The 16,359-nt window shown below is 36.8% G+C and overlaps 1 long non-coding RNA gene across 1 annotated transcript; it reads right to left on the reverse strand.

Annotated features, from left to right (window-relative positions):
* Positions 1-4,663: 4,663 nt before the first annotated feature.
* On the reverse strand, positions 4,664-6,324 carry LOC311096136. Its single transcript, XR_014608963.1, has 3 exons — positions 6,267-6,324; positions 5,902-5,976; positions 4,664-5,053 (listed from the first exon to the last, which is right to left on the reverse strand). It is a non-coding gene; the product is annotated as an uncharacterized lncRNA (long non-coding RNA).
* Positions 6,325-16,359: the final 10,035 nt, after the last annotated feature.

The following is a 16,359-nucleotide window of genomic DNA, read 5'->3' on the forward strand; positions in this document are numbered from 1 at the left end:
CAGGTCTAAATGGTAATATGTTGGCCTTGATATAGAAAATAATGAATCTACATGTGTTTATTATTATATGGCTTTCAATGCTCCCTTCAAATTGCAATACACTCCCAATTCCCTCTCTCTTGCTCAGATGAAAGTAGGGAATGCAGTGAGCCAGTGGCCAAGTATAGAGCATTGACTGCACTCTATAAATTTGGCTGGCTCAGTGACAGCTTATATCCTTTTGTGTGTATGTGTGTGTGAGAGATGGTTGACTTGCCATGGGCTTGATTTTTGAGCATGGTTCAAGTTTAAGACAATCCCTGTTTGCATTTGCATTGGAGGTAGAGGAAAGCATAAATGTAACAACGAAACAATGGAGTAATAAATAGTTGGATATGGGTTCAGGAGCGGAGGGTAAAGTGCGCTTTTCCATGAGGATTTTTGTGCGAATGGTTGAGGTGATAATGTGGAAAATTCAGCAGTACTGTAATGGGCTCTATTTCCCGCCTTATATATTTTGTCCAGGATAAACAAGAAGCAAAATCATTGGGAGAACAGACGACTGTTGAAAAGAACATTTGGCCGTTAACCTGCAGGCCAATAATGAAAACAGCAGCCAACTTTACCAGACACTTATGCAAAACTGGCACACTAAATGCTAAAAACGAACTGCACTAATCAGTTTAAACATCACATACGAGTTTAACCCTTTACACACTGAAAACATGTTTAATGATGTGACACTTAAAAGTAAGGGCTTACAACTCTACAAAAACAAGGTAGTTAACTTCATGGTCTCATTTGGTAGAAAACCTTTAAAATTTGGCAGAATTTGATTTTTTTTTATTTTGATCATGCTTGGAGGCTGTTATATTACAAAACTTCTCTGGTAACTCTCATAACCTCGGTTCTCTGAGAGGAGGGAACGAGACATTGCATAGCTACGCTATGGGGTTATCCCCCTCCTTCCACAAATACTGAAGCCTGATTACTGATTACATCGCGCCAGTAAAATTAACTGGCCAATGACTCACGAGCGCACAAGCTAGGGGCGGAGTCCCCCCACTATATAGCTTGGCGGTCACCATCATTGAATCAGAATCTTTTGACTGTTTGAACAGCCATTCGAGACTCTGGGAATTACAACACAGCAGCATGCGCAATGTCTCGTTCCCTTCTCTCAGGGAACCAAGATTAAGAGAGTAACCAGAGACGTTCCATTTCGAGTCTCTCAACATTGCGTATAGCTACACTATGGGGATAGCGTATAAACCCGTTGTGTTGTAACCCAAAATAGTGAGAAGAGTGCATGAGCCAGACTTGATAGAGCAGAGCCCGTTGACCATTTCACATCCACTAGAGCACCTAGGGGAAAAGATAGTAAAGACAAATAAATGCCCTTCAGCTCATAGCAGAATGGGAATAAGCAACAATATAGATCATGACAACTTCACATGAACTGGCAGCAGCATCGCTGGTGCCAGGCATATACACAGCAAACAAACGAGTCATACTGATGAGAATAAATGAAGGGACTCCATCGCTATAACATAAGATATTCAACAACCAACTTCCCACGATCGAGAATAACCTAAACGCATGCATTGGAACTAATGAATATAATGATCTAACTCTGGCTGAATCAGCATATTCAGGATATGAAAGCACACCGGAGCTGTTTGAAAGCCGTCAGGCAAATATTCTAAATCGACATTCCTCTATCCCAAGCCCATGAAGAAGCCACACTCCTCGTGGAGTGAGCGTGAACTCCAAAAGGACAGGTCTCATTCTTAGAAGCATATGCCGGCACAATCGCTTCCACAATCCAATGGGATAGCCACTGTTTCGAAACTGGCAGCCCCTTGGTGCGGCCTCCGAAACAGACAAACAGCTGCTCAGACCCTCTGAAGTGACTGTACCTGTCCAGATGAGCGCGCAAAACGCGGACTGGGCATAAGGGATGCGGTGTTGACGGAGAATCCTGAGGAGCAAGCGCTTGTATCACCTGTGCTCTCAAGGAAGTTGAAACCACTTTAGGTACATTCCCCCATCTGGGCTGTAGTCTGACCATACAGTCATCCTTACCAAACTCCATACAAGCAGAGTCCGAAGACAGTACGTGCAAATCACCCACCCTCTTAGCGAGCAAAAGCGCCAGCTTGAATGAGAGCCCTTTCAACTCCGTTGTAAGCAGCGGTTCAAAGGGTGGCTCAGAAAGTGTACTAAGTAACATTTGAAGGGCGGGGCTCCCTCTTCTTGAGATAACCAAACTGCTTCATCTTAGGTCTCACAGCCAGCTCCAGGTTCGTCCTCAAGCCCGAGGAGGGTGCAGCGAATGGCCTGTCATGCCTCTTCGCGCTGAGCAGATGAGGATCTAGAGCACGACGGAGCTCAGTGCTTTTGACTGTTTCTGATACAGCAGCCGATCCCTTGGGAGGTCTTTTTTGTAGCACTGAGCACTAAGTCCGTCGCTGAGCGCAGTTTCTTGAAGGCAGCAGAATCCGGACCCTGTTCATCCAGCGTTTGCAGCATTTTGGCCTGAAAGATCTGGTGAGCTGTCATAGTGTAGATTGCCGAGGCTGCCTGCCCAGCAGCCATGTAGGTTTTTTCAGCAATGCGGGCAGTGGTGCGACACGGGTTCGACGGAAGCAAAGGGCGATCACGCTATGAAAATGGAGCACCTCCAGTAATGGAACACCTCCAAAGAAAATTTAAAAGCACCTTTTAAGAGTTAGTCAAATTCCTTATATTCACTGTAAAGCCAAGCTTATAATCTTTAAAATGACAGCTATTTTGTGTTGGGCAAGCAAGTGTATATGAAGTAAAGTGATGATAACATGATGATAAGTTTACAGCGCCCCCCGTCGGTCTGGTTTCGGGCCGCTTCGGGTTTAAGGTGTTAATCCATTCTTACATTGCATTAGGTATACATTTTAAATTATATATCATATAATCTATTATACATTTTAATTATAAAAATATTCTAAATAGTTTTGTATAAAAGCATCTGCTAAATGAATTAATGTACACGTTTTATAGTTAATTATAGTTCTAGTTGATTCATAATTTGATTTGTATTCCTTTGAAATCGTGTTGGATGGTTGATTCCTTTGTCTTCGTGGTAGTTGAGGTTACAGTTAGCTCATGCATGAACTAACAACGAGAAGAATATTTGTTACCGTATTTATTAATCTTTGTTAATGCTAGTTAATAGAAATACAACTGTTAATTGTTCATGTCAGCTCAGGTCCATTAAATTACAATAACAGATACAACTTTTGCGTATTTTAATACTGTATTAATAAATGTTGAAATTAATATTAAGAAATGCTTTATTTTTCATTGAGAGTTTATATTAACTAATGTAGTAAACTAATGTTAACAAATAAAACCTTATTATAATGTGCTACCAAAGTTTCTTTAAATCTTCAAAATGATACTTCAAATACATGCATGTCTCAAAGTTAAGGTGTATTCTAGTAAATAAATGATATCAAAGCTAAAAGGACATGGATCAAAAGGCCCAAAACTGTCTTTAATTCTGAAATATCATCATTGCAGTGACACATATTTTACTTGTAATCTTCTTTTAGTTGTTCTTGCTATAACAGAGGTGGAGAAATAGTGAGCATATTGGCTCCACGCTTAACGCTAGCATGCGTTATATATGTAAATGGTTTGCCAAAGTAAAGTAAAGCTTTAGCTTAGCGTTAATACTGATCTTCACTCTTCCCAGACTTCCACTGTCTTCACTCACAGCTTCTGTTAGAGAAACATGCAGATCAAAGCATTTTCTCAGAATTTCTTGTTTATTTCACTCCAACAGGTTTGAGAAAGCAGATGTTTTTAAACAGGTTATGCTATGAACAATAAAGCTGTGCTATAGAGAAAGCAGACATAGCAAAGGAGAAACTAGACAAAACTAACATTTATCAGCTTAATGGAAACAAAAATATGTTGGGTTTAGATCTTCTGATATGTGTATGTGTGTGTGTGTGTGTGTGTGTGTGTGTGTGTGTGTGTGTGTGTGTGTGTGTGTGTGTGTGTGTGCGCGTGTGTGTGTGTTTTCACTCATTTTTATGCTTGATGAATTAAATGGCCTTTATCTCTTCCCCTAGGACATGAAAGGACAAGCTAAATAGCGGGCAGAGGAATGTTAACCATCAGATCACATACTGATTAGCACTTGCACACACAGACACACAGACACAGACACACACACACAGACACACACACACACACACACACACACACACACACACATTCCATGTTTTATGGGGACCATGTACATAGATGTAATGGTTTTCATACTGTACAAACTGTATACTGTATATTTAGTATGATTTATAGGCTGTTTTCCTCATGGGGACAAAAAAATTCCCCACAAGAAAAATAATAATAAATGGTATTACTATCTTTGTGGGGACATTTGGTCCCCCATAATGTAAGGTTTACCAGACCACACGTGCTTGTGCACATTCCCATGTGGACATATGGGAGCTTAGATTTGACAAGATATTGTGGTAAAACCATGTCTGTTCAAGAGTCTTTTTCTTTAAAAATAGTAGTTTCATACATTCCCTCACATGTGTCTGAAGGTATACACTGTAAAAAGGATTTTGCAGTTTAGTTTCAATGTAATTTTTTAAGTTGACAAGTTGATTTATTCATTCAACTTAACATGTTAAGTTTTCACTGTCTTAACTAGTTTGTAAGTTGACTTAAGTGTATTTGCTGCCTCAACTCAAAAACATACGATGAATCAATTTAATTACAATACCACGTTCTCAAAATTTATTGCGAGATCTCGTGAAGCGCAAGATTTAAACATTCCGCCATCGAGTATAGTGTCCCTGCTCTTGACCATCTGACCCAGCTACTATCAGTATCCCTCCATCTTTCCATTTCCCTCTTTATATACAAACAGGAAGAAGTTTGTGTTCCTGCTTCCACCTTCTTTTGCGAGAATTACTTCCTGTGTAGCATTGTTGAGGTGTCTGCATGTGACACAGAGAGACTGACATCACTGATCAATATTTAAGTGTGACCAGATGACCTCTTTTTGGGGGGACACCTAGGGGGAAAAAAAGAATAAGAAAGTACAGAAGACAATTATAAATAGAGCATTATAAATATTTATTTAAAAGTTATTTTTAACTTTTACTCATCAAGAACACATTAAATTGATCAAAAGTGACAGTCAAGACATATAATGTTACAAAAATTTCCATTTCAAATAAATGCTGTTTTTTACTTTCTATTCATCAAAGAATCCTTAAAAAAATGTAGCCTATTACAGTTTCCACAAAAGATATTTTTCAACATTGATAATAATAAGAAATGTTTCTTGAGCAGCAAATCATCATATCAGAATGATTTCTGAAGGATCATGTGACTGAAGACTGGAGTAATGATGCTAAAAAATTCAGCTTTGTCAATCACAGCGATAAATTACATTTTAAAATAGATTTTAAAAAATGCAGCCTTAATTAATTTCTTAATTTCTTTTATAAATATTCAAAAATCAAATATACTTATAAGAATTTCAATGACACATTACATGCTAAAGTAGAAAGTTTTCATGAAGTTCTCATTTCACAAATTATAGAAATTATAGCTGTGTGTCTAGTGCATGTGTGCTAGCTTGCATGGATGCATGCATATTTGTCTTTGTCTTAAAGTAAGTCTTGAGTCTGTGGATGGATTTGCCAAAGGGAAGTATTGAAGAGTGTGTGTGTGTGTGTGTGTGTGTGTGTGTGTGTGTGTGTGTGTGTGGCAACAACAACTTCTGCTACCAGCTGTTGTTCAGAAAAGTGACGACAGCTGTGTTATGACTGTGTGCCTGTGTGTGATGGCTATTTACAGAGCAGGACACCCAGAGAGGATAATGATGGCTTTCTGTGTGAGCTTGCATGTCCTTACACTGAAGATCAGCACTGCCAAAAGATTGAGATGGACCGAAACAGAGATTGGGAGATTACAGTCGATTACAGCCAACTATGCAGAAACAACAATCAGTTACAAAAACTACATTATTATATTTATTATTGCATCCAATGTCAACTTCAGAATCCAAGTAAATCATTGAACATATATGTAATTTAGATCTTCTTTGTCAAAATACTTTCAGAACTTACATTTTATATCAGGTAAATTTTAAGTGAGTTTTGCAAAATGCATCAATATAAAATCAGATGAAAGACAAAAATGTGTAAACATTTTTTTACCTTTGTTCAGGGTATAGGCTAGTTTAGCCAAAAATGAAAATTATTTCAGCATTTACTCACCCTTGTGTCATTCAAAATCTGTATGATCTTCTGCATGATCAAAATCTGTATCCTTCTTCTGCAAAACACAAAAGAAGATATTTTGGTCATACTTTATATTAGGTGTCCTTAACTACTATGTATTAACATTAAATACCTACAATGGATTTACTTGCTAAATACATTTTGTTCTGGAAAATTTCCACATTTACTGTTAATGAGTTTGAGGTATGGTTATAGGATTAGGTTTATGGATAAGAGTTTTGGGGTAAGGCTTTGGGTTACGGTTAGGGGTGAAGACAAAGTTAACAGTGTAAATATGTTAATTAAATGCAAGTACTTTAAACATAAATATAGCTGCAAGCAGCAATTATCGGGGCCAAGCAGAATAAGACGACAAGACATGCAAATATATCTGAAAGTGTCAGACCAACTGCAACAATGAGCAATTAAAGACATTTAAAGAGGATTTAATAAAAAATATGATTTAATTGATTATCACTTTCGACCAATAGGTGGAGCAGTTACAAAACTGATGTGATGTGATCAGAGTGAAGTGACAATGACACATACAAAGTTTGGTGTCAATATGTCAAGGCATTGCAGAGATAAAGCCTGAATAGTGCTTTTAGCATCATGCCTCAAATTTGCTGCTGTGCTATACGAAAACGGTTTCGTCTATCGACACGAAATCCATAACTTTTAGTCGGCACGGTCTGGAGATGATACGATTCGATTTTGGTGAAAATCGTACAAACGGTCTAGGAGGAGTTTGAAAAAGAGTGTTTTTTGACTGAAAATCAAGATGGCGGACAGGAAGTTCGGCCAAATAAAGAAAACTTGGTATCTATGTTCTCGGCTTGACCCAAGGAATCTATTAAGACCAGTGGCATTTCAATAGCCAGATTTATTCAAAAGTTATTAGCCTTTTTGGAAATTTTGTCTCGAAATATTTTGGGCACCTTCAGGGGATGGTGCTGATGGCACATTCTGAGTTTCGTAATATTACATCTATGCATTTGTTTAGTATAGCATTTTATTTCACACAACTCTATTGAAGTCCATGGGAATTTCATGGTTTGTTCTATTATAGCGCCACCAAGAGACTCAGTCCCACCATTTTTTTCATGTGTCCTCAGAGTGAGCCCATACATATGTGTGTCAATTTTGGTGAAAATATCTCAATTCGCATCGGAGTTATAGACATTTATATGAAAAAACACGTAAAAAATGACTGACACACATGACTTTGATTGGATTTTACTACCCCTTACTATCAATATTTTCACATTTGGGCATTGAAGTTTAGCTATCGACGTATGTTTCCAAACTTCTGACGGTGGTTTCGTCTCGATCGGACTAGCGGTTTCGAAGATATCGGCAAATGTTTTTTAAGCGCTAAATCACAACGCTACACAAACCGTAAAGCGAAACCTAGCATGTTTGGTATCGTAGGACTCGGCAAGGATTCAGGAGTCTAATGAGATGAGTCTCGTGAAAATAAGTCGCCCACACACAAAGTTATAAGCATTTGAAGAAAAAAAATTCACCACTAGGTGGCGCTGTTTTGAAACTTCTCACGCTCCTTCAGGGCATCGTGCTGATGACCCATACCAAGTTTCGTAACAATCCGTTCATGCATTCATAAAATACAGAATTTTAGCACAAAATTCAAAATGGCCGATATGGTAAAATTGGATATCAGTCGACTCAGCATGTTGGCCTGAATCTAACGAGACCAATTTTATGATTTTTGGGCAAACTGTTGAGAAGTTATAAGCAAAAATAGCCATTTTTCATATCTCCGGATCAGTAAGTGGCGCTGCGCCAAAACGCAGCATGTAGCCTCAGGTCATGGTTGGGATGACATGTACCAAGTTTGGTCTGAATCCAATAAAGCCTTACGTCTGTTTTCGCAAGCGCTACATAAAATTTGTTTGTGGGTTTTTTCGAAAATTGTTAAGCGAATCAATAACTTTTTGTCAGCATGGTCTGTAGATGATCTGGTTAAATTTTCGTGAAAATCGGAGCAACGGCCTAGGAGGAGCTCGAAAAAGTAGCTTTTTTTGAAAATTCAAAATGGCGGCCATATTTTTATGGCGGAAAATGGGGAAAACGACACAATCCCACAATCGGTCCTATGGGCTGCCATAGACTCCCATGGCGGAAGAAGAATAATAAGAACGGGAACAGACACAATAGGTGCCTCCGCACCTTCGGTGCTTGGCCCCTAATTATAATGCACCAACATGTATGTACATAATAAGTAAATTGCATAAAGTAACAAGTATAATGCAAACAATATAGCATAGTTAAGACCGCCTAATATAAAGTGTGAAGAAGATTTTTCATAAAATCTCATAGTTGTTTTTTTTTGTTCATATAATGAAAGTGTGGTTTTGTCCCCATTGACATTTATTGCATGGGGGGGGGGCATTCTTCATGATGATCTTATTTTGTGTTCAGCAGAAGAATGTCATACAGGTTTGGAAAGACAATGAGGATGAGTAAATGATGCCAGAATTTTCATTTGGGTGAACTAATCATTTAAAGATGATTTAAAGTAGCTTTAAAGTTAGCTTGCACACACAAATGCAGTCCTCCTTGTTCAAGTTGCGGTATACTTACTGTCTTGCACAAACAGTGATAGTTAGCTGTGAAAGCTGGATAGTAGTTTGGCGTAATGTAGCTGTATCTTTTGGAAAAGCTTCTGCTTGATGTGACTGCAGTGCATTGTGGATGTGTGCCCTATAGACCTGCGTGAGATGACCTGGAGGCGGAGGTTTGGGCTCAGGGTGAAGCTTGTAATGCGAATCCTCTCTCTCTTTACAGGTAATAAGTTACGGCTCTGGCTCCTGACAGGCGAGTCGCTTTGCGTCAGGACTTTAATAGAGGCCTTTAACATGGCTCATCCTTAGGAATTTACAATCCCACTCCCACCCACACATGCTCGCTGAGAGCAGAGTGGGAGAGACAAGGTGGCTAGCGTGCAGTCACGTCGTCCCGACAGAGAGCCGAGCGGAAATGTACCGCTGGAGGCAAAATGATGGCAGCAAGAGAGCCGTGTGTGTGTTCGACTCAGAGAAAGAGAGAGTGAGGGGGAGTTTTGCAGTTTTTGCCTTTGTCGTCTGCCTGTCTGCGTGTGTGTGTAAAGTTGATGGGCTGTACATTTGCTCTGTAATTTCTCCCTCCCAGAGTAATCACTTCCATCTGGGACCTGCCCAGAGAGAGGCCCCAGATTGGAGGTGAGGGTTAGTCTCACACACACAGCATTACAGTCTCTACTCTCAGCTCTCTGAAATGTAAAACTAGTTTAGTCGGACTGAGCTCATACTTTAGTTATGGAAAAGCATGAACTAAAAGACAAGGCGACAAGTTACAAATAGAAGGAGAAAGATAAAGAATAAAGGAACAGGAAGTGAGCACAGGAAAAATATCTATGCACCCACCTCAAGACATTTGTAAAAAAACAAAAATGTAGCAAACATGTAAAATGATATGCAGTCCTACTGTACTTACAGTAGAGTTAACAACCATGTACTGCCATCTGCTGGTTATTGTCATTATCTGTATCTCCCTGAAGTCTAATTTAATCAATAGAGGTACCAAACTTAAAGGGTTATCCTTAACTAAACTACAGCTAAAACGATTCAAATAATTTGTTTTTTTGTGTGTGTTTTTTTCATAAAAGTGAAATAAAAGAAATGATAAATATTAGATGATTTTTTTTTTTTTTTTTGTTAATAAGTTTAAGCACTAAAATTAATAACTGGGTATAAAACTAAACTAAAATAAATCAAACCTAGACAGTAATATACATATAAAAAAAACTAATAAAAATCACAAAAGCACATAATTACAAAAAATGTAATTACAATTTACATTAAAACATTTAATATTAATACAAGTATTGTAATATATAAATAATACTTAAAATAACACTACAAACCTATCATTATGTCCCAAGAAGTTCACATTTTATTCTTCTTATTATTTATTTACTTGAATTTAAATTGTGCTGCAGTGTGGAAAAACTAATGATTAAAAGTACAAATATTCTGTATTTTCTCTCAAAAAATATCATTATCCCCTAATGTCTACAAAAAAAAGAAAGAAATATATATATATATATATATATATATATATATATATATGTATATATGTGTGTGTGTGTGTGTGTGTGTGTGTGTGTGTAGTTATTATGGGGGATAATGATGTTTTTTGAGAGAATATACCAAGTTGTGGCATAATAGCACAGGCTCATAGGTCCTTAATGCATTTGGTAGCGATCGCATTGTCATCTAGCCCAGCTGATTGGTTGCTGTTGCATCAGCGGCCAATGAGCTGCAGCTCAACATTCAAACTAATTCCGGTAGAGTTGCTGTTAGCAGTCTGCAATGCGCTATCAGACACCCTCCACCTTCATCCTTCACCCTCATGTCATATTTCAGGTGTGTGTGCAGCAGCAGCATGTCTGTGAATGTATTGACAGTAGTAAGTCTCGGTACTTGCTCTGCAGCAGCAGTAGCGTAGCAGATCTATTCCGCTAAGACCAAATACTATAATGCCATATCCATTACCATGCCAATCTCTCCGAGAGTTGTCATGACAGAAATATATTCAGTATAACAGTTTTAAATATTGTTTTAAATGGAGTTCACACTGCAGGTCTATCAACTTCCCAGAAGTATTTCATTTCTTAACCACCCATTCACAGAAAATCAAAGCAACATCAAATGATCAAACAGGAAATCTTTGTGTACTGAATTCCATATACCACAGGAAGCTGCACAAATATACAACATTGCTTGTTTGCGGGGAATATGTCACTGAAGTGTTTGAGAGAATAAGAGTAACTTCAATCAGAGCATTTTTTAGCACATGGCGAGAGAATTACAGTGCTCAGTATGTTATCCAGATTCTGAGGACAAGTGTGAGGAAACAAATGAAATAAACCACAGTGAATAATTTACTACACAGATGTGCTTCAATAAAAGGACTGCACGCACGTTACCATTTAAAATGGCCTTCAAAATCATTCATCATCAGAAGTGTTTTAGGTTTTTTAGGTCATGAACAGATTCTGACAAATTTGTTTCAATCATCTTTATTTATTTACATCAGCTATACCCACCTCTCCAAGCATAAGTGGTTTTTATGGAGCTTAAAATATGACAATATGATTTGAATTTGAATTGTGTAAATTTGAATTATTTACAAGTGAAATCTAACAAAATTGAATTTTAGGTGGTAGTTTAAAAAGATCTGAATTTGATTTTTTTAAACGAATATTGAACATTTGAAATTTAACAAATTGAAATGTTTTTATGGCTAAATTTTATAGACATGTATTTTCAAACAGCTAGTTTTTTTGTTCTGAATTCGTATACTGCAAATATTCAGTTTAAAAAAATACAGATTCAAGTTTTCAAGATGAAGAAATTCAGAACTTCAAATTCAGTTTTCTAAAATTCAAGTTCAAAAATTCAAGTTCAAAAATTCAGATCTTACAGAAAGTAGGTCACAGGTCATCCACAGGGAAGAGTAAAGGATCTCAGATAAGTCGAACAGAGCATTTTGGCTGCACTGCAGTAGTTTTCTGCCGCAAACGTGGTGGTGGTTCAAGAGAATCCGTGTATCTTTCGTTCAGTCGTTTTTTTTATTTAATATTAAGAGTAGAAAAATGAGAAAACAGCTTGAGTATTAGATTTCTAATATAATAATAGTCCGCTGCAGCAGTTGCACGGAGCTTACAAAACGCGTGTATTGCAACTATAGGCTACATTTAATTTTCTCATCAAACAACTAGACTAACGAATGGCTCGGTATACAACAGAAGAGCCCAGAAAGGGCTTTTTCTCTGTGTAGACCAGCAGTTGGTCTGAATTTGCTATAACCTATAGCCTATTTTCTGGACTGTATAGGCTAAGTCACGTTTTATCATGAAACACGCTGTGATTTATTCCAAAGTGACTCAGGCATTTAACGTTAAATAATCTAAATGTTGACTTTCAAAAGTAGGCGCGCCAAGAAGGCTATTCTCTGTATTTTGGTTCATTTTTGGTGTGCGCCAGAAAGATCTAAAGAGACTGAGACGCGCTAAAGCAGCGCATCATGTTGTTTTATTTATTTTTCAATGACATGATATTTTGTAGTCATTTTGAATACACAAATAAAAATATACATTTTACTGTTTCGAATGATGTCATATTATCTGTATGACTATAAATAACAGAGTATTAAGTTATTTCCCAGCAGTGGAACAAATCCAAGAGATGGCGCTCGTGCATCGCGCTCTCACACAACATAGTAGGCTATCAGTTCTGGCGTTGCTTCATATCGCAGACTGCTCATTATCAAAATGAAACAACCAAACATATAAAAAGTTATTCTGCCTAATTTAATTGGTCTGCGTACAATATAAAGGGCAAGCTGTGCCGCACACAGTCCTACTTGTTATTCCAAACATTTACCTTGCTGTGAAGACGCTGATTTAGCCTATACGCGTATTTTGGGACTCGACTGAAGTATGACGCCTTTTTATTTGTATTATAATATAATATATTAAAATACATAATCTTCTGAGTTTTATGATGTAGGCCTTGTGTGTTTTATTAAAATGTATTATAATTTACATCTCAAAAGGATGCGCTTTGTGCATTCTCTGACATTATATTTATTTATTTAATTAATATTGAGTATCAATTGATGTTAAACAAAACGGTGTGTTATTTTCTCTGGCAACTAAACTTCCCAAAAAAAAAAAAAACTTCCAACGCAAAGCCATTGTGCGTTCTCTCCGCGCTCCACAGCTTTTCCACACAGATTTTGAGAACTGGCAGCTAAAAAAAAAAGGCCAAAGAAGTAGACTAACGGCTAGTGTCCGGGAGATGCAAGGTACGTTCATATTTATAAATAAACATAACTGATTTTGTCTACACCTAAATACATTTCCTAATAATAACAGTGATTAAGCCCAAATGTGGGTGGGGGTAATGAACACAATATGTTTGTTTTGTGTGTTTTTTTTGCCCGAATGGTCTCCACTCTATGCATTTTGTAATAATACAGCAACATTTTTTAACTGACCGTATTTGCCAGAAAATAAGTCGCATGCACATGAGTGCAAGTCACGCCGGATCATGTTGAGAGAGAAACGCGTCATAAAAAAAAAAAAAATAATTTAATATTAGCCTATTCCGCAATAGTGTAAAAGACTTGTAAATAAAATACAACATTTACATGATAAACACTGTTAACATGTAGGCTATGTGTTGCCTATTTTACTTTCCCTTACTGTATGACAAATGAATGCAGAAAACAACACGAATGAAAAATAAGTAGCCATGTATAATAAAATAATATAGGCTACATAGCCTATAAAAATAGCCTATACTGTGCCCTTTATTACAAACAACATTTAGCCTATTTTAAACGCCAAGCCTAAACTAATTTATTTAAATCGAAACGGTCGCGCATCTCTCATTCAGTCAAAAGTTTTCATATTTGCAATGTAACATGTGGATGCTAACTATTAATATAAAGAAGGCAGTCGAGTCCCAAAATACACGTATAGGCTAAATCAGCGTCTTCACAGCAAGGGAAATGTTTGGAATAACAAGTAGGACTGTGTGCGGCACAGCTTGCCCTTTATATTGTACGCAGACCAATTAAATTAGGCAGAATAACTTTTTATATGTTTGGTTGTTTCATTTTGATAATGAGCAGTCTGCGATATGAAGCAACGCCAGAACTGATAGCCTACTATGTTGTGTGAGAGCGCGATGCGCGAGCGCCATCTCTTGGATTTGTTCCACTGCTGGGAAATAACTTAATACTCTGTTATTTATAGTCATACAGATAATATGACATCATTCGAAACAGTAAAATGTATATTTTTATTTGTGTATTCAAAATGACTACAAAATATCATGTCATTGAAAAATAAATAAAACAACATGATGCGCTGCTTTAGCGCGTCTCAGTCTCTTTAGATCTTTCTGGCGCACACCAAAAATGAACCAAAATACAGAGAATAGCCTTCTTGGCGCGCCTACTTTTGAAAGTCAACATTTAGATTATTTAACGTTAAATGCCTGAGTCACTTTGGAATAAATCACAGCGTGTTTCATGATAAAACGTGACTTAGCCTATACAGTCCAGAAAATAGGCTATAGGTTATAGCAAATTCAGACCAACTGCTGGTCTACACAGAGAAAAAGCCCTTTCTGGGCTCTTCTGTTGTATACCGAGCCATTCGTTAGTCTAGTTGTTTGATGAGAAAATTAAATGTAGCCTATAGTTGCAATACACGCGTTTTGTAAGCTCCGTGCAACTGCTGCAGCGGACTATTATTATATTAGAAATCTAATACTCAAGCTGTTTTCTCATTTTTCTACTCTTAATATTAAATTAAAAAAACGACTGAACGAAAGATACACGGATTCTCTTGAACCACCACCGCGTTTGCGGCAGAAAACTACTGCAGTGCAGCCAAAATGCTCTGTTCGACTTATCTGAGATCCTTTACTCTTCCCTGTGGATGACCTGTGACCTACTTTCTGTAAGATCTGAATTCTTGAACTTGAATTTTTGAACTTGAATTTTAGAAAACTGAATTTGAAGTTCTGAATTTCTTCATCTTGAAAACTTGAATCTGTATTTTTTTAAACTGAATATTTGCAGTATACGAATTCAGAACAAAAAAACTAGCTGTTTGAAAATACATGTCTATAAAATTCAGCCATAAAAACATTTCAATTTGTTAAATTTCAAATGTTCAATATTCGTTTTAAAAATTCAAATTCAGAACTATTTAAACTACCACCTAAAATTCAATTTTGTTAGACTTCACTTGTAAATAATTCAAATTTACACAATTCAAATTCAAATCATATTGTCATATTTTAAGCTCCATAGGTTTTCAGCCCATTTCCTACATCTGAAAAGTCAATAAAAGCTACGATGCCTATAACAATATGGGTGAAGATAGCAGGTGTGTGTCAGAGGGTTCTACTTGTACATGAAGAAGAACCACAGAGTTATTTGTGTTTTAATTCAGGTAATTCCAGCAAATATTCCCCACTTTAGACTGAAAAGGTTACAGGTCTTTGAAGTATTAGCTTACATGTTTTCATGTGTTATTCCTCATTCTTTCCACTAGAGTGCACAAGATTCTCACCCAAATTCAGGAATAGATACATGACATTAACAGGATTTTACACTTTAACAGGATTTTCCAATGTATCAGTTGATTACTGCAACAATTGAAGCCCACTATTTTTATACATAATGCATATTTGATGTTCATTTCACAAAGCACTCTTTCATTAGTTCATTAATTTTGGTCCAACTTTATGTGTACAAGTTTTACATTCTTTCCATTCTTTCTTTTTTAATGTTGAGATTTTTATTTGTATTAATAATAATAATAATTATTATATAAATATAGTATAATATAATAATTATGATTATTAAATAATTGCACATATTCATTTACTTTTGAACCAGAAAGTGTAACATTTGAAAAAATTACGCTATCACTTTACCATATATATTTTTAAATGTACAGGAAATCCTTGTGCGATTTACGAGTCAAATATTTATTTGTCAGCTGCTTTGTTTTTTGTTTCCAGTTATTCATGGATTATTGTCCAGGATCTTCCTGTCTGCATTCCAACCATAACAACATTAACAGACCTTTGATGGGCTGATTGCACACTACCCCCTTAAAGTTAACGGATTTACTCTCTACCACAAAACAAAGCTGTGGGACTTCCTCTAGCTCCTGACAAGCACATATTTCAGTCATGTTACAGTAATTTAAAGTTAATTCTTTTTTAATTTCAAATACACATACAGTAACATTGTTTTTCTGCATTATTGATTCCAAATGAGTGTGTTCACATGTTCAAGGTCTTTAGTGGATGTTTGGGTTTCTCTGTGGACTGGCACATCCAAAGCAAACAGCTCCTCATCACACACCACTGCACACACACACACACACACAAAGATGAGAGCGGGAGTTTTGCTCACTTCTGGTTTTCACATGGATTTTTGTTCATTACACTCCTTAAAATAGCTTGGTTTACATACAGGACAAATGCTGTTTAAA

This window comes from Abramis brama (assembly GCF_963993115.1).
Source record: "Abramis brama genome assembly, chromosome: 1".
Lineage (NCBI taxonomy): Eukaryota > Metazoa > Chordata > Actinopteri > Cypriniformes > Leuciscidae > Abramis > Abramis brama.